This window comes from Heloderma suspectum, chromosome 3 (assembly GCF_057233095.1).
Source record: "Heloderma suspectum isolate Gila_16-S chromosome 3, 16-S_ref, whole genome shotgun sequence".
NCBI lineage: Eukaryota > Metazoa > Chordata > Lepidosauria > Squamata > Helodermatidae > Heloderma > Heloderma suspectum.
Window position 1 is genome coordinate 247,610,306 of NC_139460.1, and position 18,142 is coordinate 247,628,447.

Below are 18,142 nucleotides of genomic sequence, written 5' to 3' on the forward strand. Positions count from 1 at the left end.
CTGTGAAGTAGGAATTCCATTTAGAGAGTAACCCTATGGCCCCTAGATAGCATCTGAGGGGCCATCGGATATTTCAGGTTCCCTGATCCAAGGGCAAATACAGCACTCCAACCTCGGGGGGGGGGGGGATCAGAGCTCCAACCCTCACAGTGGGGAGAAAGAACCATACCAACTGCATGCCAAAGTTGGGAACTCAACCTTGGAGGATGAGGAAAGGGGGCATTTCAGTGGGTGGGGTGAGGAAGAGAATGGAGAGGCCAGGATATGAACTTCAGCCGCCTTCCCTCCCCCCTCCAAAGCACCCCAGTCAGATGGGCAAAAAAGCCTGTCTAGCAAAAAATTCAGGGTTGGAGGAGATCACCTCCACTGCTCCTACCGCCCTGCACTGGATGATCATAAGCCTCCGAGTTTGGGGGTTTACAATCATCGAGGGCACAACCCATAGGACTGCACCCTTAAAGACTGTCTATACTAGTGTGATTCTTGAAAAAAGAGGGCTCCCCCTCCCGTCCAAGATTTTTTGTAGGCTACAGGACCCTATAGATGATTATAACAGATAAACTTAGATATTATAAATAGTAGTGTGGGTGATACTTGGCAGGTCTGCAGAAGTGTTCTGTACAACCTCAGTAACCCATCCAGCAGGTAAATATTACTCTAATAGCTGTTTCACATTTGCATGTGCATCTCTTGCTTTTTCATCACTTCATTACTCAACAACTGAAAGTACTGTCATGGATCTGCTACAAAAGGTTGGTGGCACACTTCTCAATGTGCTCAAAATGATTACTGAAGAATGGGATTACTTCCCTCCCCTCCCCCCGACACACACACACACAGCAAAAGCTGTCTTGCCTTGTAGCTGCAAGCCCCAAGCAATTAAGCATGTTGCATTAAAGGTAATTAGGAATCCATAGACTTAAATAAAGAATAAGGTAACTGGTACCAATGGAAAAGACAAAGCAAGTTCATAATGAATTCTGGGTAACTGGCATAAAAAATAATGGTGAAGTTGACCTGGATGATATTCAAAGAGAAAATGCTGATTTAAAGCCCTAGCACTTGGGCCAAAAAGTTATTTGAGTAATGAACAGTTGTGAGATTGTATTATTCTCAGAAGTGTCAAAAGTGTACTTAAAAGAGTTTGCTTATCAATTAATAAGCAAAAATACTCTGTAAGGTATACACATAAAAAAGCTTGATATATAGATGTCTAATGGGGCCGCGGTGGCTTAGTGGTTAAGACGCTGAACTGCAGACTGGAAGGTCGGCAGGTCAGCAGTTCGAGACCCGAGTGCCGTGTGACGGAGTGAGCTCCCGTCTTTAGTCCCAGCTCCTGCCAACCTAGCAGTTCGAAAGCAAGAAATTGCAAATAGATAAATAGATACTGCTTCGGCGGGAAAGGTAACAGCGTTCCGTGCACCTCGGTGCTCAGTCATGCCGGCCACATGACCACGGAAGCGTCTTCGGACAGCGCTGGCTCTTCGGCTTAGAAATGGAGATGAGCACCACACCCTAGAGTCGGACACGACTGGTTGGGGACACCTTTACCTTTTTATAGATGCCTAGCAAAATGTATGTACTCAAGTTTAAGTAGCAAATTTTGGGTCAGGAGTTATCTTCTCAAAGGTATAATTCAAAATTGATCTTATCTAGCTTGAAGGTGTATGGGTAGGCCTTTTATGTATGTTCTATTTTTTTTAAAGAATGTTCAATAGCAATGAAATAATTAAGACTATGAGCCCTAATTTATGGGACAGTAGATAATATTAGTTATGAGGTAATTTCTACACACACACAAATATGAATATGTGCTGATTTTAGAATGTGGAAGCTTCTTATTAGAAGCTCACCAGGCCCATGTACTTGTCAGCTGAATAGCCTATTTAGTACAGAATAGGGAACTTGGTACTTAAAATGAGATCTCTCCTTTTTAAGCTATTAGGACTAGAAGTCTAAGAAGAAGAAATGTTTAGGAAAGTCTACTTCCTGTTAAGCTATTAAGATATAAGCATATGTAGCAAAGCTCTATTTAACAACAATAAATGTTTTTACATTATTTTATGCGAGTTATATTTTGATGTGATGTTACAAGCATAGTTCTAATAAAATAAAAAATGGATCAAAAAAGATTTTCCTTTACTAATTCTTGTTATTACAAAACCAAAACTGAATCCACCTAAAACAATTTTGGTGTACACTTTGAAGCGTATTGATCAGCTATGGGTAGTTAAGTGTGGCAGCCAAAGGCTTCCTAAATACTGGTGCTATAGACTGAAAACACTCAACAAAGGTCAAAATCAGTAACAGTATAACTTGGCTCCCCTGAAAACTATTGTGCTGGAAGTGATGTGCAATGCCTCATTCATCCACACCCATCACCTGAGCCTGCAGTCAAGGAGTGAACCTGCACTCAAGTTCCATTTCAAGAACTATTTTTCAATCTATTTCCATCATTTCAACTTTTTTTTCAATGGCCCTACATAGTTGAAAAGCTTCAAGTTGGCACAAAATTGGTAGCTACACTGCTAATTGGTGCATGGTATCAAGATCATATCAGCCTAATATTAAAAGATAGGCCCTGGTTACCAGTTGTTTTCCAGGCCCAATTCAAGGTGTTAGTTTTAAAGCTCTAAATGCCTTAGAGCCTGGCTATCTAAAGGACTGCCTGTCCAGTTACTAATATCTTCAGGAAAGGCCCTCTGGGGGATACTTGCAGAGGACCACTTAATGAGCTCATGTAGAAGGGTTTCTCCTGTATCGCTCCCCAGTTGTGAAATGCAGTCCCCTTGTAGCTATGAGTGGACCCCAGTCACTCTAAGAAAAAGTATCAAGACACATCTCTTTAACCTGGCCGTAATTTTAATTGTTCCATTAGTAGTGGGGCTATGGGTTTGTTTTTTTTAATGATGATGTATGGTTTATTTTTTAATTATTATTATAATATTTATATCTGACCTTTTTTCCTCTTGTAAGGAACTCAAGTCGGGTTACATGGTTCTCCTCCTCTTCATTTTATCCTCACAACCCTGTGCGAAAGGGTAGGCTGAGAGTTGGTGTCCAGCCCAGAGTCATCCAGTGAGCTTCATGGCCAACTGGAGACTAGAACCCAGATCTCCTGAGTCCCAATCCAACATTCTAACCACTACATAACACTGACCCACCACATTGGTTTATAACATTTTATGATTATGTTGTTTTTATGGGGGGGTTATTGTTGTAAAATGCTAAAAATAAATAATAAGTAAATAATTATAATAATTTTATAATTTACTTTGAAATTCATGTTAAATCATACTTTTATATTGGGATGAATTTTCTCAGAATGCGCAGAATAATAAAGCAAATGTTACTGATTTCAAAAAATGCTTTGGCCTGTTGGAATATTTACTATATGGCTGCATTAGTGTATTGAAAAATGAATCTACTGATAATAAATCATATGAACATAGTCTAAAATCTACACCATTGCACCATTGCACAAGTTTCCAAGATTAAAGAACCTTGAATATTAAAATCTCATTTATCAACACAAAGCAAACCATCCTTGGGTTTTAAAACTTCTGCATTTGGAATACTCTATAGGAAAACACATACAAATCATTTTGGCAGCGAGATCCATAGTAAAGGAGAGGTTCATTCTAGGTTATAACTTCAAAATGGTCTGGAGACACAAGATGATCTGCTGCCATGATCTACCTAGATGGGAGACCACTTGGAGACCATATCTAAGATGCTATTAGCTCTTTGGAGGAAAGCAAGGTAAACGTAATATATCAAAAAGTATTATTTTGTCACTCAGGCTGAGTCTTTTACCAACCTTTCTATGAATAAAAGAAGCTACATTTACAATTTTTTTCCATGTGACCTAGTTTTTAAGTGTATTTCAGACCCACTAGAGATAATTTGCCAATAGACTACGGACACAGCTGGGCATCCCTCACTGGCACCAGTACCTAGGGCATACTGGGGGACCACATGCTGCCACAGCTTCATGAAAGAGCAATCCCAAACAGAAGTGATTATCTAAGAGATAACGATTTAGGAAAGATTAGAACGTAAGAAGCTGCCTTATACCAAGTCAGACCATTGGCCCATCTAGCCCAGTATTTTGCCACTGACTGGCAGCGGCTCGCCAGGGTTTCAGGCAGGATTCTTTCCTAGCCCTACCTGGAGATGCCAGGGTTCGAACCTGGGACCTTCTGCATGCAACACATGTACTCCACCACTGAGCTATGGCTCCTCCCAAGATTACCGGGCTGGAGTTAATTATGAAGGTTCTATGGGGCAAAGCAGGGATTAGGCAGCTTGTGTCCGTGGACAAAAGATTCCATGGAGGATTTTGCACAGAGGGTTGTATCCAACTGTGTCCTCCCACGAAAGAAATGGGCATTGCTGGCAGAACAGATTCCTGCTCCCACCTGCACACACTCCAAATCTTTACCAGAGGGTTGAGGGAGCCTCTTATTTATTTATTTATTTATTTATTTATTATATTTATTTATATCGCGCCTTTTTCCCAATACTGGGACTCAAGGCAGCCTTACAACGTTAAAACTGCTACAATTAAAACCTATAAATAGAAATATAAATACAACTGTACAAAAGTTAAAAATATAATTAAATCATCGATATTAAAGTTGCAAAAATATTAAAACATTAAAAGACAACCAGAACAACAAAAATGGTATCCATACGTCGCATTTTCCCAGGTCCAGACTAATTATCCCCAAAGGCCTGCTGGAACAAAAAAGTTTTTGCATGCCTGCGAAAACATATCAAGGAGGGTGCCACTCTCGCCTCCCTGGGAAGGGAGTTCCAGAGCCATGGGGCAGCCACCGAGAAGGCCCTCTCCCGCGTTCCCACCAGGCGTGCCTGTGATGATGGCGGGATGGCGAGAAGGGCTTCCCCTGAAGATCTCAGGGCATGAGTAGGCTCAAAAGGGAGAATACGGTCTTTCAGATAACCTGGACCTGAGCCGTATAGAGCTTTATAGGACATAACCAGCACTTTGAATTGTGCCCAGAAACAGACTGGGAGCCAGTGAAGCTGTTTTAACAGGGGAGTTGTATGCTCCCTGTAACCAGCCCCAGTCAGCAGTCTGGCAGCAGCTCTTTGGACCAGCTGAAGTTTCCGGACATTCCTCTGAGGCAGCCCCACGTAGACTGTGTTACAGTAATCCAAACGGGATGTAACTAAGGTGTGTGTCACTGTGGCCGAGTCAGACATCTCAAGGAATGGGCACAGTGGCGCACTAGCTTTAACTGTGCAAATGCACTCCTGGCCACCGCTGAAACCTGGGCATCCAGGCTCAGGGCTGAATCCAGAAGTACACCCAAGCTGAGAACCTGTGCCTTCAGTAGGAGTGTAACCCCATCCAGCACAAGCTGGATCCCTATTCCCTGATCTACCTTTCGACTGACCAGGAGCACCTCTGTCTTGTCTGGATTAAGCTTCAATTTGTTTGCCCTCATCCAGTCCATTACTGTGGACAGACACCGGCTCAGCATCCCAGTAGCTTCCTTGGAATTAGATGGAAAGGAAAAGTAGAGTTGGGTGTCATCAGCATACTGGTGACACTGAACCCCAAAACTCCGGACAACCTCCCCCAGTGGTTTCATTTATATGTGAAATAGCATGGGGGACAAAACAGAACCCTGAGGGACCCCACAAGCCAATGGCCAGGGAGTCGAACAGGAGTCCGCCAGCATCATCTTCTGGGTCCGCCCCTCCAAGAAGGAATGGAGCCACTGTAAAACAATGCCTCCAAGTCCCATCCCAGCAAGGTGGCCCAGAAGGATACCATGGTCAATGGTATCAAAAGCCGCTGAGAGGTCCAGCAGAACCAACAGGGACACACTCCCCCTGTCTAGTTCCCGGTGTAGGTCATCCACCAAGGCGACCAAAGCTATTTCTGTCCCATAACCGCTGTCAGGGTGGACACTGAGCCCATAGAATCCCAGAGTAGTTCTGATTCTGAGGAAGAGCAGTCGCTCCTGGGAGAGGAGCGCGCTCCTCTTTCCCAGGGCCAACAGCTGACAGAGATTTCTCCCACCAGCATTCCTAGCTTAGATAGCAGTTCAGGGAGTGACAGAGCGCGGATAGCGGACTTGGTGGACGCGTGACGCTGACGCAGAGAGCGGCGCCAAATGGAGGGCGCCCACCAGGTGAGTGCCTTCCCAACCCCCCCCACCCTCCCATCTGCTGTTGCATGTTCACCTCCGCTCCTCTCAGTGGGGTGGGGTGGAGGCCCTAGCTTTAGTGGACTCGGGGACTACGACCAGTTTAATGGATGAGACCTTCGCCCTCTTCCACAACATTCCTACCCTGCTCCTTCCTGCCCCCTTGGCAGTGGAGACCATTGATGGGTGTCCTCTCTCTTCGGGCACGGTGACCCGTATTACAGTTCCACTCACTCTGTGCACCCAGTCCCACGTTGAGCAGATTCAGTTTCATTAGCCAAGGTTCCCTTATACCCAATCGTGCTGGGTGTTTCCTGGCTCTCTAAGCATAACCCTCAGATTTCTTGGGGGCTTCAGCAAGTGGAGTTTGCGTCTCCCTACTGCTGGGAGCATTGCCTCCCGGAGGAGGCGCCACTCCCAGCCCAGGCCTTAACCCTTTCCTCCCCCTCCTTGTCTGCTTCTGGCAGTCCTTCAGCTACCATCATCCTCCCAGAGAAGTATGCAGCTTTTTGGGATGTGTTTGACAAGAAGGAGGCTGACCGGCTTCCCCCCCACCGCCCTTTTGACTGTGCCATTAACATCATTCCGGGGGCGACCATCCCCGCTGGCTGGCTGTATCCAATGTCGGAGCCGGAACTTTGAGCTTTGCGGGAGTTTTTGGACACAAATCTCAAACACGGTTTCATTCGCCCCTCCTCCTCCCCTGCCTGCGCTCCTACCTTCTTTGTGGCCAAGAGATCTGGAGAGCTCCACCCGGTGCACGATTTCAGAAATCTAAATTCCGTTTCCATCCCTGACAAGTACCCTCTCCCCCTCATACCTGAGATGCTGGAGCGCCTGGGGCAAGCAAAGATTTTCACAAAGTTGGACCTGCGTAACGCAAACAATCTCATTCGCATCCAGGAGGGGGATGAGTGGAAGACCTCTTTCGGGACCCGGTACAGCGTGTATGAATACCTAGTAATGTCTTTTGGGCTCGCCTGCGCCCCCCCCCCCACTTTTTCGCGTTTTATGAATGCCATCTTCAGGGACTATTTGGACACTTTCCTCATTGTTTATCTCGATTATTTACTTATATTTTCTGAGGACTCCGATGCCCATCAGCTTCATGTCTCCGCCGTCCTCCAGCGCCTCCGCGAGAACCATCTTTATGCCAAGCTGGAGAAATGTGCGTTTGACCTAACCTCTTTGGACTTTCTTGGCTACATTATTTCGCCTGACGGTATCAGGATGGATACTGCAAAGGTCCAGGCTGTCCTCTCCTGGCAGGCTCCATCCACCAAGAAGGACTTGCAACGTTTTCTGGGTTTTGCTAATTTTTACAGAAAGTTCCTGCCCAGTTTTGCTCGGCTCACTTCTCCTCTCATGGACCTCCTTAAGGGCAAGAAATCTCCATTTCATTGGACGGCATCTGCCCAACAGGCTTTCGAGGAACTTAAGAAGCTTTTCAGTTCTGAGCCGATCCTGTTACATCCCGACCCGAGGAAGCCTTTTGTAGTGCAAACTGATGCCTCTGACTTCGCGGTGGGGGTGGTGCTCTTTCAGCCAGATCGGGAGGGCGGCGGGCTGCAACCCTGCGCCTACTACTCCAGGGAGCTGAACATGTCTGAGAGGAATTATACCATCTGGGAGAAGGAACTGTTGGCCATCAAGTCCGCTTTGGAGACCTGGCATCATCTCCTGGAGAGGGCACAGCACCCAGTGGAAGTTAGAACCGACCATCGCAACCTCGAACATCTTCAGACAGCCCGTGCCTTAAACCAGCGGCAGATTAGGTGGTCGCGCTTTTTTTTCTCGGTTCCACCTTAAGATTTGCCATGTGAAGGCCTCAGACAACCTACAAGCGGATGCTCTTTCTCATAAGCCTGACCTCCAGCCAGGGAGTGAGGAAAATCCCCCCCCCTCTGATTCTCCCCCCCACCCCCAAGACCTGGTGGCAGCTGCGGTGCTTCATTCTTGGGAGGAGCTCCTTCTCTCTGCACAGGCTCAGGATGCTTTTGTTCGCACAAAGGTGGAGGAATTGGGGCTAGCCTCTGCCCCCCCCCTCTACCCCCTTCTCTTTGCGAGGTGGCCTGCTTTACCATTCCAGCCGGGTCTATGTGCCTTCTAGACCCCTCCGTGAAAAGGTCCTCCATTAGTGCCACGACTCCCCCACAGCTGGGCATTTTGGCATCGCCAAGACCTTGCATGGAGTGACGAGGGATTTTTGGTGGCCTCGTGTGTATCAGGACGTCAAGTCCTATGTCACCTCCTGCCCAACCTGCCAGCGGGCGAAAGCCCCCTCAGGCAAGCCCACAGGCTTGCTTCACCCCCTGCCTACCCCCTCAGGACCTTGGAAACTGCTCTCCCTTGACTTCATCACTGACTTGCCTCGCTCACACGGTAAGACCACTATTCTGGTGGTGGTGGATTTGTTTTCTAAGATGGCCCATTTCATCCCCTGCTCTGGGTTGCCCACAGCCAGGGAGACGGCAGAGCTGTTCTTGGCGCATGTTTTCCGCCTCCATGGATGGCCCGAGGGTCTCATTTCCGATAGGGAGGCACAATTCACTGCTCATTTCTGGAGGGAGCTACTGGCGTTGCTCAATGTGACGCTCCGTCTTTCCTCCGCCCACCATCCACAGATGGACAGTCAGACCGAGCACACCAATGCGACTCTAGAGCAATATCTGCGCTGTTATGTAAATTACCAGCAGGATGACTGGTTTTCCTTTCCTTCCTCAGGGTGGACACTGAGCCCATAGAATCCCAGAGTTGTTCTGATTCTGAGGAAGAGCAGTCGCTCCTGGGAGAGGAGCGCGCTCCTCTTTCCCAGGGCCCACAGCTGACGGAGATTCCTCCCACGAGCATTCCTAGCTTAGATAGCAGTCCAGGGAGTGACAGAGCGCGGGAAGAAGACTTGATGGACGCGCGACACTGACGCAGAGAGCGGCGCCAAATGGAGGGCGCAGAAAGGAGGCCTAGTACCCGGTTGGCGCGCAAACAACGGCTGCGCCCAGAGGATCCAAGGGAAAAGGGGAGGGACTCTCCCTAGTCCTTAAGTTCAGGGGTCTGCCAGTAATTCCCTTTCAAACGGGGACCAACTGTTCCAACGTAGGGCATAGGTACTGTGCTGCTCAGATCTAGTTGCAAACGGTAGAGTTGTTAAGTTGTAAAAGAAGAATAAAGCTTTGAAAGGAATCCCTTTGTCTGTGTCTGGACTTGGCTACTGGATTAGACTGAGAGAGGCCTCCAAGGAGCCCTTGACAACCGCGTCTGAAGCCAGATTGAAATGGATCTAGATAATCTGTCTCATCCAGGAATCCCCGGAGTTGGGAGGCCACCACGCACTCCAATATCTTGCCCAGAAATGGAATATTGGATACTGGCTGATAATTATCCAATATGGTGGGGTTCAGGGAGGGCTTTTTTAACAAAGGTCTCACCACTGCTTCCTTCAAGCAGGCTGGAACTCTGCCTTGCCTAAGGGAGGCATTAACAATGCCCCTTACCCACTCGGCCAGTCCACCTCTGGCTGCTTTTATGAGCCAGGAAGGGCAAGGATCTAGAACACACGGGGTGGCTCTCACCTCTCCCAGGATCCTGTCCCCATCCTCAGGCTGTACGAATTGAAAAGTATCCAACAACACTGGACAAGCACGGGCCAACGTTACATCCACTGGGTCTGTATCAACTATAGCGTCCAAGTCAGAGTAGATCCGAGCGATTTTGTCAGCAAAGTGCTGAGCAAATTGTTCACAGCGGGCTGTCGAGCGGTTTAAATTATCCTCTTGTGGGCTAGTGTGTAAAAGATCAAAACAGCTCTGCTGGATGGCTCTTTGCAGATGCAATAGTGGCAGAAAAAAAAATTTCTTTACTGCCTGTATTGCCACAGAGTAGGCCTCCAAATAGGCTCTAGCCTATGTTCAATCAGATTCACTCCACGTTTTCTGCCAATGTCGCTCTAGTCGTCTTCTCACGCGTTTCATCACTGCCAGCTCCCTAGAAAACCAGGGTGCTGGTGCAGCTCCACTTTGTGAGAGAGGACGCTCAGGAGCGATTGTGTCCATGGCCCTGGTCATTTCTCCATTCCAGAGATCAGCCAGAGGGTCGATAGAATCGCCTGCCAAGGCAACAGGAAAATCCCCAAGAGCCATCAGGAAACCATTCAGATCCATCAGCCTCCTGGGGCGGACCATCTTAATCGGCCCTCCACCCCTGCAGAGGTTCTGAGTGCCAGCAAGTCTAAACCCCACCAGGTACTGATCTGTCCATGACAACGGAACTATAGAGAATTCCTCCACTCTCAGATCACTATCACCCCATCCAGCACAGAAATCGAGGTCCAGAGTGTGCCCAGCAGCATGGGTGGGGCCAGATAGCTTCTGGGACAGACCCATGGTTGTCATGGTGGACATGGAGTCCTGAGCAGCTCCCGACAGGGCAGCCGCAGCATGGATGTTGAAATCCCCCAGCACAACAAGCCGAGGGGTCTCCAACATCAACCCCGAGACTACCCCAGCTAGCTCAGGAAGGGAGACTGTTGAGCAGCGGGGTGGACGGTACACCAACAGAATCCCTATTCTGTCCCGGGCACCCACCTTCAAATACACACACTCGAACCCAGCAGACTGCGGGATAGGGCAACTGGTGAGGGGGATCGAATCCTGATAGACCGCCGCCACTCCACCTCCCCGTCCCCCAGGTCTTGCCTGCTGCTGGACAGAGAACCCCAGGGGGCAGAGCTGAGAGAGATTAACCCCTCCCCACCAGCTTCATCCAGCCAGGTCTCTGTAATACAAGCCAGGTCAGTGCACTCATCCAGGATCAAGTCCTGGATAGCAGTTGTTTTACCATTCACCGACCTGGCATTCAGCAGCAGCAGTTTCATCCCAGGGGGTCTGTTGCCAGGGCCATCCAGGTTAGTTGAGTTTTCAGTTTAGGGACAGTCAGCATCCTATTGTTACACACTCTGCCTTTAGAGTGTGACTGTCCCCCCCTCCGTATCTCCCTGTGCCCTGTAGAACTGTAATGGCTGTTCCCTGGCTCCCAACACCCCCGCTCTTTCATTGGAAAACACATATCTAATGCAGGCAGTCCAGCAGGCCACACTGAGGCAAACAGTCCCCTTCCCTCCTTTCAAGCAGGGGGACAGGCCCTCGCCCTCGCGCTCCCCCAAAGTGGCTCCCCGAAAGGTGCGACCCCCTTTGGTGTCGCCCCCTTTGGGGGCGAGACCCACCGGCAGAGGTCCCGCCCCCACAGGGGCCTGGGTTTTATGCCCCAGCTCCCACAGGTGTTGCAGCTGGGAGTGGGGTGGTGCTTGGCTGGACCTGGGTCTGCAAGGAGGCAGAGTAGAAGTCCCCCAGGTGGAGATACAATATACTCAGCCTCTTGAGTATATCTGGTGGGAGCTGCAGGGAGGAGGAGAAGGGGAAGTCCCTCTGTGTGAGTGGAACTCCACTTGCGTGACATTGGATGCAACCCTCAGTACTGAACCCAGCTAGCATAAAGTTAATGAAGATGTGGGCAGAAAAATCTGGGGGTATTACCAAGCAACTTGGGATTTTGCAAAGAAAGCACATATCCATTTGGGAAATTTGGGTTCATTTTATAAAAGAGGTGTGTGGTTGAGGAACACGGTGCGTAACTTGTGAGAAGACATAGAAGCATGAAGCTAGACTGATCTTTTCCTATGGGTGAAGGGGAGACAGCAAGGAAATCAGCATCCATGGACATGGGAAGTGATAGGACACTCACACAAGTTTGGGATGGCTGCATGAGCAGCTAGTAGCTTGGGGGTGAGCCTAGAAGAACACCAACAGAAATTGTCGTTAGCAGTCCCCAAAATGCAATCTTGCCTTATACATTCCTCTCCCAACAAGAAAACAAGTTTGTGGAAGAGCCTGACAGCACGAAGTCGCCCCTGCTCAGGAGGCTGCTTTGGCTATATATCAGCCTTCCCTGATAGGACAACTGTGTAGACAGATGAGAGAACTTCCCTCTTCAGTGGCCCGAGTTAATATAGTTATGCTGTTCCTCAGTAAAAGTCATGGACATTTTAATTCTAGTTCTTGTGCCCACACCTTTTCTTGCAAAGCATGGCAAACTCCCCGTCTCTTCTTCTTCTTGTCCCACGGTAAACCAACCCTGTGATTAAACCAGGGAGAATGCAAGAACGAACACTTTAAATATATTTACATGTGTGGCTGAATGTTATTGTCTTATTTCAGAATGCTGGTATTTTCGTATGCTTCTGAATTCATAAAGAGGTGGGAACATTTTAAGTAGCCCCTAAGGGGAAATGTCAAACACATTAATTTGAGAGTCTGGAAACCTGAGATGCTCTTTTTAACATAACCTTTGATTGAAAGATGCCAGAACTTCACCACAGCAATTCAAGGAATGGTAATTTAGCACTTTATCATGCTTCACACGTATTCATAACAGTCCCATTGAAATTCCAGAAGTGCATTTTTAGTACTTCAACACGATCTGAAGTTCTCTCTTTCTAACTAAGGGGGATTTATATTCAGGCTTTAATAGTCCCTTTATGATACAGGATTGCTGCTGTTTAACTTAAGTAAAGCATTTGCCATTTTCAAAGCAAATTCCTTGATCTGGCCAAACGTATAAAGAGCTTGATGACCAAAGAAACTTCTCAGAGGAAAGGTGTATCCTTCAAGTGTCCAGGAACTGCAGGCCTGTCAGTTGCAAAACCTCTCAGTCAGGAATGAAGAAGTACCAGTCCTTGAGCTGTGGATTAAGTTTCTGGCTCACCTGGAATTTCCTAGGGACAAGCTACCTGTGCTGGCATCAGGGGAATAGGAGTGAACAGTGGAGCATGTAGGGTGGGAAAGTCATGACTCCCACTCCAAGAGCTATGGAGTCCACTTCATAGTTGTAAGAAAGAATGCAGAATTGATGCTTTTTAATTATAGCAATAATCATAGTTATAGCAATAAATATAGCAATAAATTTCTATCCATATTTTCAGTTGGAAAATATGGGCACAAGGTTACTCCATTTTTAGTATTTTACCATAAGTCTGCACAGGAAGCTGGGTTAGACCATTGAGCTATTTGCCCATATTGTCAATACCGAGTGGGATTTCAGGCAGGAGTATTTCCAGCTTTACTTGGAGGTGCCGGGGATTGAACCTGCAACCTTCTGCATGCAAAGCATGTGCTCTACCACTGAGTTATGGCCTCTCTCCTCTTAGCTTAATAAAGTGCATTTTGCTTCTCATTTAAAAGCTGTTTAAAATGTATCCTTTCTGGTTTGAACAGCATATTTGAAACCATCTTTACTGGGATTTCAATTATTTGGGTTTTGAGCCCAAGGTGAAACACCGACATTTTGCCAAAGCATCTTATGCATTACAAGTATTCACCCCATCAAATATATGCAATCTGAAACTTCATGCACCGTCTTGGAAATAAATTTATTCTACCTAAGTCTCAACTGAAAATACATCCTACTGAAACCAAAGCATTTGCATATTGAAGTGCTACAGATCAACAGATCAATTATTCCTGCATATTTACTTTTTTCAGTGCATCAACACCTTCTTAAGTAAAAGCTATTTATTTTTATTTCTACTCATATTCAATAATTATTGATCATTTTTCTGAATAAGAAAATGCATTTTTCTGGGAAAAACAAATACGGAAATGTCAAAAAAGAAAATGGAACTTCAGCAATGAATCATATTCAACATGCAATAAAAACCTTTATATGCCCTTTCCTTTAAAGTTAAAAAGGGCCCAGAGGAAGACTCCCCTCACATTGCATTTCCTACACTTATGTAATTCCCCACCCCCATCCCCCACAGCACAAATAAGTGTAGGTGACCCTGCAAGGTCTTTGAACATTCATTACTTCGTAATTTTACACCCTGACATGGATCAAAGACATCAGAATTCAAATACGTTCTCAGGTCAGCTATTTCATTATTGAAAGATGATTGGTTCTGAGATGTTTCTTACACTGTTTCATTTAATATCAATATTTAATTTGATATAACTTTTAAATACATTGTTTTCTGAATCTTTTGGTGAAGAGTAATTTCAAACACTTGACAAATCGAACCAAGCCACAACACATATGGTACAATGTTTCTGAACAATTTAACTCAACTATGATTTGTCATAAAACAACCAAATGCCTGATTTATTAAACTATTAAAAATATTGCTACAACAGCAATACTGCAATAATTCCTAAAGATAGATTTTGCAAGATAAGTTACTACTATATAGTGTAGTACTAGTAGTAATATATATACTGCTAGTAGGAATATTAGATTAATAATAATATGTAAATTAAGTAATATTTCCAGTTAGTAACACTATATTTCCAAAACATGACATGTACTAAAGACAAAACAAATAATTTGTTCCAATTTCAAAATATTATAGTTAAAGAAAGAGTTGTCAGCAAAATAAGCTGCTTTAGACCCTGATTCAACAGCATACGTCCAAAGTAGCCACGGTTGTATGCAAGTAGTCAGTAAAAGAACGCCACTGATCAGCTGTCTGGTTGGGAAGTGGGAGCGGAGGGGCAGGACTGAACCCATATCCTCACTCCCCCTATTTTGACTAGCTGAACAGTGAGATCCCTGCTTGTGTGTGCAAACAGTCCCTACCTGGACTGGAGCAAGCCTATTTACGCATTGTGATATATTTGTTTTATGTGCAGACATAGGGCAAAATATCTATTTCAATGCGACACCCCCTCCCCAAATGATTTCATAATAATATGGACTATGATTTATGGCTGAAATAAGGGTATTGATCACATTTCTACCAATTAACCCTTAGGAAGCCAAATTTAATTGTTGTTTTTGTACTCCAGTGCTATAAAATAACACAGTGGGGCAAATTATTCAAAAAGAATCCTGAAGGGTAAGTGCTACTGTCATCTACATTAATTTATACTGGAACATTATCTCCTTCCTCAGCCTCTTACCTGATTACTGAAAAGCGGTGCATTTAAAAAATGTCTCCCAAAATCAGGTTTTGCAAAGTAGGCCAACTATATATACAGTTATTAATATTCAGAATAGTTCTTTTCGGGGGTGGGGGGGAGTGATCAGCTTTAAGTCATTAGTAAACACATCTCTTTTCCAAGCCCCGAAATTGAATTTGTAAAGTGAATGATTCCTAATATGATTCACATATATAAACCAAATTTAAATTATGACATCAGTTGTCAATCGACTTAATAGTGAATTACCAAATCCAATTTACTTAGAACCTTGTAATTTAGATTAAATTTAATTTAATTCAATTTAAACTGTGATGTATAAATGTTGATGAGTTTTGCTACTGCAGTAGAATACAAAGTACTGTAGCGCAGTGTGGTTTTTCAATTGTTGAAGTTATTAGTGCTTGAACTACTCAGTTAATGTGCTTTCTTTCAAGAAGCCATAAAAATATTAGTGCTTCATATTATAGCAAGAGATATATGAACACCAGTAGGAAATCACAAGTCAGATCACTGAACCTGTGGATCTGCACAGTATACATCTAGGTAACAGCCATCTGTACCTGCAAACATTTTTCTGTTATTAACAAACATTATACGGCACAAGCTATTATTAAATATCATTTATTCCTGCCTACATAACATCTTACTAAATAAGATGCTAAAGTTCAGATAAGAGGGAATACTTCTTCCCAAACAGAATGTATGATATATATTTCCACTTTCCGAGTACTTGCACATTCAACATCACCTTATTGTAATTTAAGTGATTTAGGACATGGTCGATTTCTTCAAGCTCTTATTGGCACTGCTGCAGCATGCTGCCCATGAGTAGTCAAGTTGCTGTTGTCCTATGGCACTATGTTGCACTACATAAGATGATAAAAAGTACAGGTTGCTAGTTCCTTTTGTAATTAAGTCTTCTTGGGGAGCTGGTAGTCCTGTGGCTAATACACACACTGCAATAGACTTCTACAGGAAATTATGCCTAACAGAAATTCCACCTGTGTGAGGTGGAATACATAGTTTGGAATGAAAAAAAAAATGGGGGAGACATCAGTAGTGGGGTAGTGTAAGACTGCAGTCTCTAAACTACAAGCTTGGAAAAGCTCCCTGACCCTAAAGCTTAGGCAAAAACTCTTTATCTCATCTCTGTAAACTCTCCCCTCATCCATGTAAGAGCCTTGCCCCGACTGTTACTACAATCACCTTGGCTAGGAGAGCTTACAGATAGCCCAGGGCCTGTGGTGAATTAGCCTGACAGAAGGTTTCCCGCTAATGAGCCACTGGGCAGAACAAATCTGGGTCCTCTTTCTCACTAGTTTCCTGGCATCATCAACATCAACAGGATCATGGGCTGGAAGATGCCTGTTCTTATACTAAATATATATCCTCTGAACGTACCTGTTTGTCTGGTCAAAGCCAAGCTGTATTCTTTTTGTAGCCAGTCAACAACTGAGCAATCACATGATAAACTTAGCAATTCTGAGGGGTAAAGATGCATAACATTCTGTATCTAAAAGTACAAAGACAACTTCTTGTGATGTAAAGAAATGCAAGGGTTTCTAAAATTCTTTCAAGGGAAAATTAGTAGGAAATTCCAGACCTCATAATCCATGAAAACAATTCGTCTGTTACATTTGCTCTCTAGCTCACTATGATGAACTATCCTTTCACATAACATAAAACATTTGTATCTAATTTCATCTGATAAACGATTCAGAGCGTCCACAAGGACCCAGAGCTGAGGCAGGGAGTTGAAAAGCCAACACCAATTAAGTGTGTGAAGAACTTGACAAGAAGTCTGCTTCTTTTCTCACAGGAATCATTTTTATCACTTTGAACAGTTGGTCAGTCAACAGCCCTGGCCTGCAAACCCAGCACTAAAAAACATCCAGCAAATAACATTTGCTTCACTACATATCATTTTTGTTGCTGCACCTAAGCTCTTTTCTCTCTTATGTATCTTTCTCAAGTCTATGACATCATTTTAAAGATGAGGCAGCCAGAACTGTACTCAGCATTCCAAATGTGAAAGATAGGATTTACATAGCAGCATTACATTTTGACTCTAAGATCTCTTTCCTAGATAGTCTATAGCAAATTGAAACACCTGTAAATGTACTAAAGATGTTTTTGTCCCAAAATGTATCATTTCACAGTTATACTGAACCTCATCTTCCATTCAGTTGCCCAGCCACTCAGTTTGGACAGCTCCTTTGGGGTGAGACTCTTCATAGCCCTTCCTAGACTTCTAGACTTCCCCATTCTGCAAAACTTGGTGTCTACAGAAAACTTATCTGGTTATTTTTTTTGTTTCCAGGATTTAGATAATTTATGTTGGACAGCACTGTTCCCAAGACAAATGTTTTAAATATATATTTTATTTTCATATGGTATGGTATGAAATATTCAGACAATATTGAAGGCTATAAAATATACTTTTGAATGGTTAATTCTCTCATAAGTGAAACAAAGGAACAGTGTTTCCCTGCTTAATTATTTTCTGTAGGTGGTACAGAAATACTTAGAGCAATTTCTCCTGGGAGATTGGTAGCAACAAGACATTCAGGAATAAAGAAGTGTTCTAGGAAACAAACATTCTCTTTTTTTTTTTATCATAGCAGGCTACCTACTGCTTTCATTCAAATACTGGTGAAATGAAACTAAATTCACAGCTATTCATTTTAACAAATGCCACTGTGTTTTCCATATGGAGAATTACTGGAAAACAATTATTTATATTGATGTTGATGCTGCAGAGTGTAAGCTAAAGTTTTTCTTGGATGATTTTGGAAGGATTTTATTTTACAATATTCATTAAAAATTAAAAATTGCTATAGAAAGCCTTATATTGCATGATGGGAAATACTGCCTTTGGGAAACTCAAAGACCTTATAATGCCTATTGTATACTTTGATATTTTTCTTGAACATTTACATTGTTTCTAAGGTTAACAAACATGTCTTGTTTAAGGGACTCATTTTCCTTACTTAT

The 18,142-nt window shown here is 44.4% G+C and overlaps 1 protein-coding gene and 1 pseudogene across 4 annotated transcripts in view; both read right to left on the reverse strand.

The window, feature by feature from the left end:
- Positions 1 to 18,142, reverse strand: part of ATRNL1 (attractin like 1) — a 920,708-nt gene that overhangs the window by 474,438 nt on the left and 428,128 nt on the right. The window lies entirely within an intron of this gene.
- LOC146351000 (uncharacterized) lies at positions 9,675 to 11,077 on the reverse strand (annotated as a pseudogene).